The sequence below is a fragment of the Lichenostomus cassidix genome, chromosome 11 (genome assembly GCF_008360975.1).
Source record: "Lichenostomus cassidix isolate B80296 chromosome 11, HeHo_3.0, whole genome shotgun sequence".
NCBI lineage: Eukaryota > Metazoa > Chordata > Aves > Passeriformes > Meliphagidae > Lichenostomus > Lichenostomus cassidix.
Window position 1 is genome coordinate 19503796 of NC_139492.1, and position 16174 is coordinate 19519969.

General features: G+C 37.6%; 1 protein-coding gene and 1 long non-coding RNA gene across 4 annotated transcripts in view; one reads left to right on the forward strand and one right to left on the reverse strand.

Moving 5' to 3' along the window:
• LOC146432426 (transcription initiation factor TFIID subunit 4-like) overlaps window positions 1-16174 on the forward strand; it is a 146505-nt gene that overhangs the window by 114837 nt on the left and 15494 nt on the right. The gene's annotated exons all lie outside the window — the stretch shown is intronic.
• Window positions 5070-7220, reverse strand: LOC146432428 (uncharacterized). Its single transcript, XR_014854594.1, has 3 exons — window positions 7034-7220; window positions 5634-5730; window positions 5070-5207 (listed from the first exon to the last, which is right to left on the reverse strand). It is a non-coding gene; the product is annotated as an uncharacterized LOC146432428 (long non-coding RNA).

The window sequence follows — 16174 nt, forward strand, 5'->3', positions numbered from 1 at the left end:
TGCTGTGGTAAATTGTTACAAAGTTGTACTGAGTGTGTGGGTGGGAAATAGCAATGCAATGTTTCTTCGCATGTAACTGTTTTTTAAACAACAGATTCTAAAAATTTAGGTGTTTTTCATATTTAAATGATGAATTTAATGTAAGTTTTCTAATTTCAAAATATTTTTTTAATGAGGCAGTATCATCTGTAACTTACTTCTGAGTTATTTGTGTATATATTGAGATTCATTGTTTTTTAAATTAAATGTGTAATCCTATAAACCTTAACAACAGTTATAGCTTTTAAGAGTTTCAGGGGGTTATTTTTATCTCCAGCACTCAACTGGTTTATGTAAGTAGGTCCTTTATGAAAACTTCTGTTTTGTGCTGAATTTCTGATACAACTTTTCTCTGGAAGAAGACCCAAAAGCAACTCAGGAGTAGCTTTTCCTGTCCCCTCTCTGCTCTCTCTCCCAAGACAGAGGTGCCTGCCCAGGTCAGCTGGGATGGCGTCAGCCGGGCAGACTCGTTGAGCTGTGTCAGGTTAATCCCCTGAGTTGCCCACCCTCCACTTGCACCCAGCCACCCAAACACTGAGTGCTCAGGCTGACACCCAGCTCCAGATTGCACATCAAAGAAAACCCTTTACCTGCCTGGGCTAACTCTACCCTCTGCTGTGAATTGTTCTCCTAGATCTGATAACAGGACACTTCTGGTTGGCTGTGCTGGATCATCCTGACATTTGGAATACAGATCCATGAGAAGCATGTCATGTTAGCAGAGCACTACAACAATCATACTTTGTCTCAGTTGATGGGGGCATTGCAGCACACAGGGTAATTCGTGTTGACAGTAAGAATTTGCAGATAGGCAGCCTAAAATGGTGAAATCATTATAGAAATTTATTTAACTGGTTGAGTGGTCATAGCAGATTGGTTGAGCCAGCCAAATCTGAAGACTCTGAAGGAGGTTTCTGCTCTATTGCTTTTGTTTCAGATTAATTTATGGATGGTTTATAGCTCTTTGGAACACACATTTTTAAGTATTTTAATATTTATACTAATAGCAAAGTTAATAGTAATAGATAAAATATTACTCTGTTCAGATACACAAGGGTTTTATGTTCAGATAAACAAGGGTTTTATGTTCAAGCTTAAATTTTGAGGAAAAGTATTGAAAAGAAGGCAGCTGTATAATTAAAACCAAATCCATTGAATTTTTCTTTACATGTCATTCTCTTTAGGAGAATGTGATAGCAATTTAATGAATAATATAATTTCACAACTTGTTTTAATTAATTCACTAAATGTTTTTCGATCACTTGATATTCCTTGGTTTTAAATCTCTTATCTGTGACAAAAATCAGGGTTTTGTTTACAGAAATTGGATAAAGATGAGGAGATGCCTTAAGTGTTTTAACAATGCTCTTTATTAAAGAAGCTATTTTTAAGTTTCATTTCCTTTTTTTTTTTTAGGGGTGAGGCTTTGCGAGCTGATGTCACACTTTTCCCACAAACACTGTAAATTCTTCTGCTAGGTATTAGCTGCAGCATTATTTTGCCTAATTAAAATAGGGATGTGACAACCTGGGTCCGTAAGTGTAATGCAGGGGCATCCCTAAGTGAAGAACAAGAGGAATGACATTTTGTCACTGCATTTTGTTTGCAGGCAGTGCCAGCTCCTTTTGCCTAAGTGTGACAGTCTAAGCTATCTTCCTGCAGTGTTTGTTCATACAGGACGATGCTGGGTTTGAATGAGACAGAGAAGCCTGTTGGTCTGGCAATATTTGTAATACATTATTATTTTTCTCCAGAGCACCTCATTCCACAGTCAGCCCTGTGTATTTATTATTACAGGCAATTGGTTCTGAGAGAGAGACTTGGGAGCACCTTGTGTTCTTGACTTTAACCAAACTCTAACCAGTCACCTATATTTATATATTTCCTTAGAACTTAATTCAACAAGTTTTAGTCATACCCTCTAGGATCTCCATAATACAATTCTGTAGGTACAGCAAATTCTTTAAATCGCCGTTAGCAGCAGAGCACACAGGCATGTTACAGACTAAGCACGAGAGACCTAAGTCTGTAGAGAGAAATATGCTTTGCGTATTATCCATATTAAAAAAGAGATATCCGAAACTTTGCATTTAAAAATATTTCTCTGAAGTGTCTCCTTTAGTGTGAATGCTGATGTGTGTTGGCATTAAACGGTTGTGTGGAGAGCGCTCTGTAGCCTGGTAGGGTGGGAATTCTCCCATTGTCAGTCTGGCTCTGCTTCCATCTGTGGCTTACTCTAGCTGGCTTTATCTTAGGTGCTCTTATCTTGTTCATTGCTATTCATAACACATACTTTGTGAAGATGGGCCTTTATTCATACGAAATATTTGCCAAGTTCCTTGTTCCTTTATGTAAAGGAACAATAAATACTATTTGAACATATATACCTTTGATTTGTTTTCTTTCTCAGTTTAATTATGCAGTGTGTATTTTAGACACATATGCCAGATTCTTATATTAATTTGCCTTTGCATGTTAACAAGCACAAAAGGAAAGCAAGCAAAAACAGTATTGCTGTCTAGGTACCATCTCTGTGTTCTGGAGACAGGCCTGCTTTACGAGAAGGTAATAGCCAGGTGGTTCTCAGCTTCTGGATCATTTAAGGAAATTGTCTCCTAAGATGCAGAAGATGAAAACCTGGCAAGTCTTCAGCTGTATGAGGAAAGAGATCTCTGACATTTGGCTCCACTCCTCTCTTCTCCGTTTATTCCCCAAACTCCTGCTGTGTTCAGCTGGGGAGAAAAAAGGCTGGTTGTGTAGTTAGGTTGTGATAAGTAGAGAGCAAAAGGTGCAGTTTTCTGTATTTCTGGTAAATATTGAATTTTCTGGTATAAATTCTGTCAGCTGAAAGTGGTGTGTTCCAAACTTCTTCCTTTAGTTTTTCAAGCTGTAGAGTTGAGCTGAGCTATGTGATAGTAAGGGAGAAGTAATTACTAAGAATTCTCAAAGCAAATGGAAGTGCATGGATCTCGGATTGATGTTCTGATACGTTGCTTCACAGGTGCTGTTTAAGGTTACCTATTCTGATTGAAGTCTCTTTCTCCTTTGTATGAAAGCAGCATAATTAATCAGGCTGTAATGAATTCAGGTACTGCTAGTTTGTCACCTCAAGAGAGAAGTTACCAGAGCAGGCTGAAATCCAACTGAAAATATGGTCGCGATTTAGTATTTAAAGAACTCTTTCACCATGTGTAAATTAACAGTAGACACCTTGTGATTAGGCTGGGAAACGTGTTGTATCCTTGAAATACATCTCCAAAAATGAGTGGAAGGTGACACGAAATTCTCTTGCAAATTTTAAATGAAAAAAAATACTGTTCTACAATGCATTTTACAGGTTGGAAAAGGAATGTGTCATATCTAGATAAGGAGTTCGCAGCTCCAAATGTTACTTGATTTGTATATTTAGTTTTGTCTTTATTAACAAAAATCTCAGATTGTTTTTGTGTGAGAGTTGAGTCAAGTATAATCTATGCCCTCAAAATCAAGAATCACCAAACAAAACAGTGTTTTGGCTTGTAGTTTAAGTTGTTATTCTTGGTGATCTCTTACAAGTGTTATTTGAGCAAAGGCGATTGTTTTGGTGCTGTGCACATTTAAAGTTGTTGTTGTTTGTGCTGTTTTCAGATGTTTTCAGTGCTGTTTGACTCCTGTCTGTCATTCAGTGGGAAAAACCCGCGTGTGTTTCTTTAAAAAAAAATAAAAAAAATCAGGTGCTAGGCATTGCTTTATTTGCTTAGGTGAATTTAAAAATTATTTTTATTTATATTACTGAGGGAGATGGTATTTTAGCAGTGCCTGTTTTCTGGGGCTCTGGAAGGACCATCCCAGTGCAAGGACTGCTCTGGTTGCCATCATGTGAGTGGTTGAGGAGGTCACTGCCCTGGGCTCGGGTGGAGGGTCTGTGCGAGGGCAAAATCCATGGCTTATTGTGGTCCATGGGGCTGGGGCTGGGGCTGGGGCTGCTGTGCCCCGAGTGAATCGGGGTGGATCTGCGGGATAATGACTTCAGCGGGGGGCACCGAGGAGCAGCTGGGGGGCACAAAGCCCTTCATCAGCACAGCTGGATCCGGAGCGAACATCTGTCTGTACTCTTAGACTTGACGCTTCTGTTAATACTGGGGGCTGTATCTGCATTTGTTAGATTATTTTGGTAACAGTACTTTCCCGTCTCTAGTGTTCCATTTCTTTCCATAATCCCTTCTCACAGCAAAATCAGTATTGGCAATTCAGAAGAAACAGAACAATTACTTTCATATAAGCCTTTAACAATTATTAACTTTCCTATACTTTCCCAGCAATGGTTATATGTGCAAGTCTCAGTAAAGAGCAGCTGTGGAATGAAAATAAAGGAATTACACAAAGAAGTTGTTTAGTTGTGCTGAGATTGCCATTGAAGAGCTGTGCATGAGCTCCCTCCTTGGTGCTCAGAACTGAGGAGGAGGAGTCCATGTGTCCATATTCCTGGGATATTTCAGTCATGAAGCTCCTCTCTCTGTGCCTGTGAAGAAGTGAATGGATGATGGGAGGGCAGGAGATTTTAATTTACAGGCCAGTGCACACTTGACCATAACTGAGTTGATTATAAACATTCATATAATAATTTAATGACTGCGTAAAGAACTCAGGAGAAGCTTGCATTCAAAAAAGCAGTGTTAGAAAGGAGCAGTCTTGGTATCTATTAAGCTTCCTGTCTTACTCTTACTCACATCTTTCCCTTTTCTTATATGTTCCCTATATGCTTCAGAAAAACAAATCTTGTAAACATTTGCTTGGTTTTGGCATAGAATAATAAAGCAGACAAGTGTCACATGAATGATTGTGACACTTGTACAAATGTCTGTGAGCTCAAACAAGACAGGCAAATCATGTTTTGACCCATTAACTATAGCTGTCTTAGGTAGAAAAGAATGCAAATTTATCTAAATATTTAATTCAAGCATGCACTTCAGACTTAAAAATTTTGCAGAATCATACCTTCTAAGATTAATAGTTTGTATATTAAAAGCATGTCAAGATGCATCATCATTCCATCTTCAGTTTACTGAAAAATCACAGTTTGGAGTGGATGGCGGGGAGGAAAATCAAGCTGGGTGTTTTGATACTGTTTCATTCTGATACAGACCATCCTATTGCCATTCCTACTGTTTATCCACTTAATCATAATACTGTGGAAAAGAGAATGATGAAGACTTTGGATATAGCATTCTTTGGCATTATCAACTTCCCAGACTTCCTTTCAACTTGTCATAGTGTCAGGATTCTGGGGTGATGGTAAGAAGTTCTCTACAGCATGGTAAATACATCTGTCTCCCCACAAATGATTGTGGGGTAGCCTAGCTGTGGGGCTCAGATGCAATGCTGCAGATAACTTATTTTGTCATTATTGATGTTGAAAAAAATTTTAATTTTGATGAGATTTTAATAAAAACTCCTGGACTATATAAATTCTGCCATGTCTCAAAATAATTCCCATTTATCATTATTTCCTTTCTAGTGTGGGTGTGTCTATAGTTACCCCCTTGAAGCCTGATGCCCCGCGAATTTTTTCAGCCAACTCCCAGTAGCCTTATGCTAGAAGGATCATTCAGTACCTGTGTGTTGCAGTGCCTTGAGATCCTCATCTTCTGCCTTTGTTCCTGTCTTCTTCCTTACATGTTCCTTACCTTAGCTCTCCTTGTATATTCTCAGCTTTCTCCAAATAAGGAAAAAAAAATTAAATCAAGACAAATTATTTTAATGCTGGAGTTCGTTTTTCAGATTTGAGACCTCATTTGTGGAATAGTTTTTGAAAATTGTATTAATTTTAATGAATTCTCTGCTACTTTGTTTTGGTTATATAGTTGATAATATGGTGATACATAATACAGCTCAAGAATTTTGGACAAAGAATGAAAGTTTAAAGTATTCAGGTACTCTTAATTTGAGCATTCTAATGTGTCCTCAAAGTGCAATCTTTTATTAATGAGAATATTTTGGAACAAGATGAGCAGTATGTGGCAAGTAAACAGATTGAATGCACGTTTGTGTAGACCTCTTTAATGGGAATGAGGAAATGAGGTTGGATGTGCTTAGCTAGGAGATAAAAAGCTCATCTAAGTTAAAAGGCATAATAGGAGTAAAAAGTGAGACACAGTTTTAGACTAAAATGAGAGTGAAAACTTGGCAGATTAGATTTGCCTTAAGTCTGTGATAGTTACAGTAACCCCATTTAAAATTTTGAAACTGTAATTTACATGTTCCTTTATTATTATTCAGATTAATACTGAAAGGGCAGAAGTTATCCAAGGAACTTACGCATTAATTTTCTTCCCTTTCACTATTCTGCAGATTTGCTTCAAAATATTTTTCTAGTACCTTGAATTTTGTTGCTATTTATTGTTTTGACGAGTTTTCTCTCTGACTGTCTATTAATGCTACTGGAAATAAAGATGCTTTTACAAAATGCTTTCAAGCACAAAAGGAGATGGTTTTCAAGAGATTATTTTACATATTTACATATTTTACCTTAAGCATTTTGTAGTCACTGCCTACTGGTGAATGTATCAGATTTTTACACACACTTTTAAAATGAACCAGTTTTGCTTCTAAGCCATTGCAAAGGGAGGAAATGAATTCTAACTTTTTTCACTTCATTTTCACATCCTCACATTTCCTTATTTCACATGGTTTAAAACAAAATGCCTCCAGCATTATTTTTCCTTTCTCAAGAGCAAAGTGAATGTGACTTTTCTAAGGGGGTCACAGGATGCCTCTGAGGCCTGTGGGTGTTACTGGACTGCTGCCTGCTTTCAGCTTAACTGAAGGGCTTGTCATAGTTTTCATCTCCTAAGAAATTAGCCCTAGGTGCTGGCCAGAAGCAGGAGAAGGCAGCATTATGAGTCCCACGCTGGTTATTTCCCACTGACATCAAATCCTGAGGTTTTTAAATTAATCCTACACAAAGGCAACCCTTCATTTTGGTGCCAGTTTGAAATTAGACTGCAATAATGACCTTTTAAAGATGTCTAGTTGTTAAGATAACCCCCTGTTGAAACTTGAAGGTGGCTCTTGCACCCTGTGTTGATCAGACGTTCCCGAGGCAGTCGCAGAGTCTGGAAAGGTGACAGGAGCCATGGCCAGTGATGTGACCTGTGCTGCCAAGAGCAGTGAAACCAAGAGCTGACCAAGCCCACCTCGCCCCACAGCTCCAGGCCTTGGTTCCAGAAGCAAACAAAGGGGCTTTATGAAGTTCCAGCAGGCAGATTAGTTACACACTGGTAATAGAAGGCTAGCACAAAAGGGACCGACTTGGCCATCAGAAAAAGTTAATTCTTGGCTCAGAGTGTGAATTGAAAGCATACCTTCTAATGCTCTAACACTGGCTGGCAACTGGAAAAGCTTGGAAAATGGAGTATTAACAGCAACTGTTAATATAAACAAGAAAGCAATTTAATACATGCTACCCCCAAGTGTGAAGTGGAAACTGGCTCAGTAGAAAATGGGAAACATGGAACAGATCTGCATAACATACAGGAGATTTTTGTCTATTGGAATAAATAGAAAATCGTATTGGTCCTAAACTAAAATTACTCACCTAATTGTTCCTGTCTTTTCATCTTGGGGTTTTGCATCATAAACCTGCATGAATTTACCATGTACAGAATTGTCTTTCATTACTAGTAATAAATAGGTATGAAGCTGGAAATGGTACCTCTTTGTAGTCAAAATAGATGTGTGTAAACAAAGGCAAGAAACTGTATATCCATGAAATTTTTTTTTTGTAACCGTTACCCTTAGCAATTGTTTTTCTGCATTTAAATTACGGGGGAAAAAATTACCATCATACTTTATTTTTGTTAAAAGGATATCTATGTTTTTCACTTGAAAGAATCGACTGCTTATTTTTTTCAGGGTTTTTAAATTTGGCGATGCTCAAAGGTGGTTCCAACTATATAGAGTATAACTTTGCTGAGACAGATTTGATTATGATTTCAGCTACATGTGATGTATGAAAATTTCAGCTGTTTAACCGGCATCAGTGGCATCTTTTCCTTTAAAAACTGGAGTAAGTCCTGTAGAATGAGCACTTTTAATCTGTTTAAATACTCCACCTTTGAGTATTCACAGTTACATTTTAGTTCTATTCTTCAAAAAATAGAAAATATGCATTAAACGTTTTATTATTTGATGGTGTACTCCACCATCTGCTGCCATGATGAACACAACTTGTTTTGAGAAATGTTTGCTGTGAAATCTTAGTTTGAATCTGTAGATTTTGAAAATGCACAATATCCAGACGTTTAAGCTTTCCTTTTTTAACCCTTAGCACTGTTAGAGATTTCAAGAGCTTCTTTATAGCATTTCATTAATCAAAGGTTTATCAAAACACAGACATAAGAAAAATACTATTTGTATCTTCTATTTTTCTTTTGTGTATTAAAATAGTGGGGTTGCTTGCTTAATTACTTAGGGAGGTACTAGAAAACTGAATCTCTTATTTTATGATCATTTCTCTTCTTTAATACATTTCACCTAGTTTAGAAGTATGGATCAGAAACTCGCAAAGAAAACTGATGCCCTTTCCTGCAGCTAAATTAACAGGAATCACGTGGAAAACAATCTGAGCCTTGTATGAAAAGGGGAGCCATTAAAATTAGCCCTAAGCTATGGACTGCACCCAATATCACTAGAACTGCACTCACTGCAGATGTGGAGGCTGGCTCTCAGGCAAACTGAGCTGTGTTGTATAGCTACAATTAAAATCAACTCCTCTGCCAAAAAATAAAAGGGAGGAGGGTAGAAGGAGAACATCAAAGACAGATTGAAATGTGTAGTTAGTAATAAGAGTGGTCTCCTCTTGAACCAAGCCCTGCAGCGATTCATGGCCCCCTTGTTAATGAGAAATTTTGACCTCTGGTTTGTAAGTTAAACTTGTAATCCCAGCTAATGAAGTAAATCAATCCCAACTTCAGTCTGTTGTTCCCATTTTTCTTTCCACAGTGTGTCTGGGAGTTAGTATCCAGGTCTACAAATACGATTTGGGGGAAAAAAATTATTCTGCTGCTGTGTAACGTCTCCTGTTTTGCAGATTCACTTAAACATATCTAAAGCGGGCAGATTATTTTAACTTGCCTGTGTGCTTGTAAAATGTCCTGTTGGTTTTGGGTGTTTGTGACATTTAAATAATAGGCCTGAGTTAACATTTTAGAAGGGAAGCTAGATTTGTAACTACCCAAAAATATTTATCTCCAACAGGTTTAAGCTTTAGATATGGAGATTGGTTTGAAATTATTTGAGGAGCCTTATTTTAATTCATGCTGTATATTTAAGGGGACACTGATGATAGTTTTGTGTCAGAAAAATGGTCTTCCATGGCAGACTCAATTCTAAGAGAAAACATTCAGTAGCAGTTAAATGAATGCAAAGCAAAAATGCCAATTTTCATAATGTGTAGCTCATCCTTTGAAATAGATACTGCTATGTCTTGTGAGCTACTGAGTGACAAAAAGCCCAAATCCAGCCCAAAAGCCCTGGTAAAGCCTCCGAGTTGATTCTGTGTCACACCATGTTATTAAGGAATCTGTAAGAGATCAGCAAATTATATAAAAGGAGGTGAAGTCTTTTTGGCAAAAATAAGGGGATGTCAGATTCATATGATCCCTTAAAGGAAAACATAACCAGGTAGAGACAAAAAAAAGACTTGCAGCTGCTTCATTTTCCTTCTGCGTTAGTAATTGGTAGTGCTGTGGACCCTTCTGAATGACACAGGCCCCTTTCTGTTGTATGTTTCACTCCAAAGAAAATTTTTTTACGTTATTTTATGGCTATTTAGTGCTGCAGACACTGTTTTACAGAGGCAGGATCTCCCAAACTAAATTTGTTTTTCTAAATGAAGGGTACACAATCTCCCCTCTTGCTGCATCTCTGCTCTCCCTGCAGCTGTGGCACGGAGCAGCGCAGAGTTTTGGCTCTCAAGTTTTTGGCTCTTAATGTTAGTTTTTAATATCCATATTCCTGCAGTTCGGTCAGCAAAACTTACCACATACTACTACCTTTTGTAGATGACATGCGTTTAGATTTCTGTCATGAAAAGGGAACAAATAACCACATGCTGCTGTATTTTATGCAATCTTATTATAGAAAAGAGAATTTTTTGCAGCAGTGAAGTCAAAGTCTCCGGGGACTGCCCCAGTTCAGCAGCTGTTTTTCCTGGGCTGACCCTGGTGGTACTGTGTTTTGGTTACCTCGGGGACCAAGCCTGGGCTGTTCTTTCTGGAAGTAGGAGCTGTATTATTTTTATGCCTTTAAAAGAGTGTGATTCCTGCCTAGATTTGATGACTTGCTGCCTGAAAGCTGACAGTGATTTCCTTGGGGCAGGCAATGGTCAGGGGCTGTTGGTGTACCCAGAGGGATGTGTCCCCCCAGGCAGGGACACAAAGGCTCCTGCAGAGCTTCAGTGAATGACCTGTCAGCAGCAGGTGACATCTGGCCCTTGTCTGCCCCTCTGGTAACTGATGGACACTGGGGAGCCCTGGGAACGGGGAGATTCAACCAAACCTGGAGAAAAAGCCCCTTTGTAACTCACTGAAAGCTGTTCTGATACTGAGCCTTGCAGTGACAGCCCTGAGTAAGTTCCTTTCAGCCTTTCTGAGCAAAGCAAAGCAAAGCACCTGAACTGTGAGTCTGGAAAAAGAGGTGGGTGAGCAGAAGGTTCTGGAATAACTCGTAGAATTCTTTGGGTTGGAAGGGATCCTAAAGATCACCTTGTGCTTTTGCTGAGGACCCACAAGTTGAGGGTGAGATGCAAAATGCATCTCCTAAGGAAAGGGAGGGAGAGCTTTTCTGTAGAGGAACAAAATATTAATGCAGTCCAAAGAGAGAGATTATATCCCCTAATAAGTTTTAGCCTGTAATGTATATTTTTCCTAAGGATCAAATGTAGCGGAAATTTTTATTACTCAGAGTTCCTCTGTATCTAGAGGGACTGTAAGTTTATAAGTAACACATTAAGTGTTACCTGTGATCTTCAAATGAAGGGCTAGATTAAACTGTATACTGTTTTTGTTTGTGATAATACTGCACAATCATTAGCATTACCTGTATTATTCTTTGAAGATGCTCATGACCCTCATAATGATTTGAAGCTGGTTGCTTTATGCTGCTGCAAATCATTAGTGCATTATAAGGAAGACTTTATAATAACCTACTTTTTGTCTCACTAAATTTAAAAGAAGCTTTGTTAATTCTGACAACAAGTGGAAAAACACAGCAGCGAATCTGTTCTCAAGTGATATACCTTAGTATATGGAGGATCCTGTTGTGAAGAACTTCGAAAATAATCATGGTTTATTAGCTGCACAGTCTTTCCCCTTTTGTTTCTATTCATTTAATTTAAAGTGAAACAACTCAGCATGCAAAACTAAAATTAGCTGCAAAAAAGGTGTAAGTGAATAAACAGGCAAATCCATTAGAGTCGATGGGTTATTGGATCCCTTGCCATTCCTCAGATGGCGGCCTATTAAAAGTGGTAATGTCTGCCTCCAGCACGGCCTTGAGGCACAAAGAAGGCCAAGACAGGCATATTTCACATGCATCAGACACAAGAATTAAATAGACCAATGTTCCCTAAAAGACTGAAGTACATCTCTTTCTGACGTTCATCTCGGGCAAAAATTCATTGATCTCAGTATGTCCCTTGGCAATTATAAAATATTAAATCCAAGTCACACTTTTCTAGTTGGCTTAATTTTTTCTCTATTCACAGCTTTCTATTTGATCAATTTTAACAAGTTAGGAATAGCATCTAATAATAAAATAAAAGCAGCAGAGTGAAAAAGTTTGTTCTTTTCACATTCTTATATTTTTGTATTTAGTCTTTAGACCTGTCTGTCATTTTATTTTGTTTTAAATAAATTTGCACACTAAATAGATGAAAAGAATATATGTTTATGCACTCAAAAAGCCACTCCATGTTCTCCTTTGAATTAGCAGTTTCTTTTTAAAGCTAGATATTTTTATATGACCATGGTTTTGCAATGAAATCTGTATTTTAAAGCTAAATTTGTGTAGTTAATCAGCATTGTTTTTCCTAGTGTCAGACAGTAATTATTTCTGCTTTGTGTTTCTCTAATGCCAGTCTGGAAAATTTAGTCTTGGTGGAATCTTACTTCTGAATTAGTACTTACATGAGCATTTTTGTTTGTTTGTTTTAACTGAAATTTGGATTTGTGTAAAAACCAGTCAAGCAAAAAGAAAAATAACCTTGCAGAACCTGTATCTATTTTACCATAAATGTGGAGATTGCAGCATTCATTATAGCAGAACAAATGTCTTCGGTGATGAGAGAATATCATGGGGAGATTTTTTCCATTCAGGCATTCTACCTGTTGTGTTGGTTTGTTCCCTTCCTGCTCGGGACTCTCATCTGGCTGGCACAGCATAGCCTTCCATTCCTTCAATGAGCTCTTTGGCCAACAGCTGGAAGCAGTCTTGGCGAAAAGATGTCAAGAAGAATGCTCAGAGTCTTGGTTGGCTTTCAAAAATGACAATTTTGATAATTTACTATCAGCAAAATTACCCCATGGAAAGGCAGGGGAAGCTAATCAGTTGGTCTTAAATTTTCAGAAAAGCAAAGTTTTAAGATTTTGCTTTACATTTTGGAAACAAGACCCTGTTGCCATGTCACTTTTTTTTTTGATACACCCATTTTTTTGTTAACTGAAAACCTTTTTTTTTAATACACCTTTTTTTGTTTGTTTGTTTACAGAAAAACTATTGTATTAATGAGATGGGGAAAAAAGAAAAAAAGAGTGTGGCTGCCAGTCTAGCTCTTTTACCACCAACGGAGAGAAATCAGTGTGCCCTGGGTGCCCAGATTTAAATATGGACAGATGAGGTGCTCCATTCTGTGTTCTCTCAGTTGAATTTCTAACCTGGCAGGTGTTTCCTGTAACCCTGACCCAGCGTGTGCCAGAGCAGGGTCCTGGCTGTGTTCATTGTCCAAGGCACAGCTTTGTATCCCCTTGCCATGAGGAGCAGCTCACTGCCACGGCTGCACTGAGACCCCAGGGAGGAAAAGGAGGATGTTAGTACAGCTTATCAGCCATGCTTGGGGTTTATGTGGGTTGTTTTTTTATTTTGTTGCTGGTGGTGTTAATTGGTAATTGTGCCTGTCTGTTGCTGTGTCTTTGTGCAGTGAATATTGTAAGAGGGCTCATTTCCAGATGGGCCTTAAAGGTGGATGTAGTTACCAACTGACCAGCATTCATCTCTCCTGCCTGGGACTAACAGAGGTGTAGGTATGATACAAAATTCAGGAAACATGGGAACACTGTACAAGTGATCCAGAATCCCGCTAGTTTTTGAGATTTCCTTTCCCTTTTTCATAGCAATTGTGATCCAGACATTTAAAAGTCACTTCAAGAGCAGTATTACTCACATATATTGGGGCTTGAAAAATGCAGATATAATTTTCCCTTTAAAATTATTTTTTATATGTTCTTCTGGAAGAGCCACATTTTGACAAAGGTCTACAATATGGCCTAGACTGTTTGTGTATATCTCTCCCTGTACATGTGCACATATAGACATATATGTGTGCTTATAAAATAATTTTTGATTATGTATCTGATTTATTGTCAGCCATTTGACATAACATTATAAGCTGTCTCAAACATGGCTAAGACAATAAACTAGGAGAGTTGTGTTCTGTGTTTGATGATTGTGGGTTGATGGGGTAAATTAGCTCTTTCCAAGAGCCAGCATTAACTACTTGTTGGTTTGTTCTGGGTGGTGCTGGTGGTGGTTTTGTTGGACAACCAACACCTCTTTATGACCAGCCAAAGTTTGATTTCCATTTCATACCTAACGGACTGGTACATAATATATTATTTATTAAGCCATGATTCTAATTGATGTTTTGTTTAAGTACATTGGATTCAGAGAGCACTTTTTGTTCAAAATACTGTTTTCTTTATTGAGTCCCTGCTGCCATTAGCCATACACTTTTAATCTCATGCTATTTGTCTCATCTGCTCCAAACATAATTCTTGCCTGTTTCTTTGAATCTATAAATTGCAGAACTGGGTTTGCTTTTGAAATCCACTTAAAAATCCATATTTCAAAATGAGACAAAGTAAGATGATTTTAACTATGCCTATTCTGAAATTTTCCATGACTTTACATAGTATGAAAAACTGCCCTTTTCCAGCTAGCAGTTTTATTTTATTCTACAGAAATAAATATAGCTGTTCTTATTTTTTTTTAATTCTTTAAACATAAAATAATGATAGTTTAATCAGTTTTCTGGCTGTTTACTTTTTTTCCCTAATTGGTTCTGCATCATGATATTTTTGTATATTATATTATGATGTAAAAGTAAATTAATAGCTGTAAAAAATTACATAATTCTGGTGTAAGGATGTGCAATATTGTTTATTAAAATTATGCTGTTTGAGGAACATTTTACTGAACTTCATTTTTCTTGAACTGCATGCTAATTTTAAAAGTCAGTGTGGTTAGTTACCATAGTAGTGACCTAAAAATAACCTTTCCAGTGTACCTGTATATATCTGATCTGTAGTGTTAGCATTCAGAAATGTTCTTTCCCTTAGAGTTTCAGCAGCTAAATAAGTTGCAACCCCTTCAGCTATACTCATAAAAATTTGCTTCCAGACAACATGGTCTGTTTATTGTGTAATAATCGAAATGGCACTAAATTGCAATGATTGCTGAACACTTAGGAATTGCATTAACCACTTAACTGCTAAACTATTTTCCATTTTCTTCCTCACTGTGAAGTATTATATTGATTTTCCTCTTAGTTAGAGCTGCTTACTCAACCTCTGAGATGAACAGAATATTTTAGTAGCCTTATACACTGTCATATTTTGAGTCAATCAGCAGTGACCTTGGTGAAGAATTTTCTGGAGATTTTTAAAAAGGCTATCAAGCAGATTAGCTGGCAGTGTGCAGCCACGTATCTTTGCAGAAAATAGAGGGAAACACAAAACATCTCTGCTAAGTGAGTTTAGTACATTATATGCAGGATTAAATTGTTCTCTTCCCCTCTATGCTATATGGGTTATTTCCTGTTACTTTTAATACACTGCTGCTAAGACAAATTGGTGGATAGTTATGAGGCCTTAGCCAGGGACATAATCGCTGCCTGTAATGTGGTGCTGGGAGTGTAATTAAAAATCTAAATACAATGATAAGAGAAGGATTTTAGTAGTGGCATTATATTCTTGGGGGTGTTGATGGTTTTTTTGTTTTCTAACTGTTTTTTGTTCACTGAGGCAAAATACATACATTAGAGCAGTATCAAACTTCAAAGCTCCATGGTGATTGTTAGCTAAACTAGTTGTGTTTCCAAATATTTTGCTTTCAAATTTATTTCCTTTTTCTCTCAAAGGTTTATAGATATAAATTCTGGTCCTGTTTCTTTCTGAGAAAACTTATCAGAAAAAGCAGAGGGGTTTTTGGTTTGCGTTTTTGTGGGGGGATTTTTGTTGATTGTTTTCCTAAGCAGAACCTTTCTGGAATCTTGCTGCAAAAAAAAAAAAGGCGGGGGGGGGAAGAAGGCTGATACAGGTAAGGAAGAGTTAACTAGAAATGGAGCGGGGATGCTGGGGGGCAGCAGTGCTGCAGAACATAGCAGTGTTCGTGCGAAGGCAAGTCATTTCCCGAAACACTGCAGACACATGGCCCGAGGCGGTCTAAAACCTTTGGAGACCAAAATGGCTCGCAGGAGTTAGAAGTAATAAGGTGTTTTTCCCTTCTTTCTCCTTCACTGAAATTCTGTAAGGTTGCTATGCATTACCAAGGAACAATGCCACTATTTTTGTGTTTTATATGGGTATTAAGATCCATTACAATTTGACATTTTTAAGATTGGTTATCCTGTAGTTTGGTGTTAAATTGAAGTTGTTTGTTTTGAATTTAATTCTTTCATTTTTCAAAGGAAAAAAGGCAGCACTGCTGTGCTGATAGCTTACTGAAGTATGCCAGGATTTGATGTTTGAATTTAATGTTTGCTATCCCAAACTATGGGCAAAATTATCTGTAAAAGAAGTCTTGGCATTTATATTTCTTTTAATATTTTTTTTAAGTCTGAAGGGTGCTTTCTGGCTAGCTTTTTACAATCAGGTTGTGG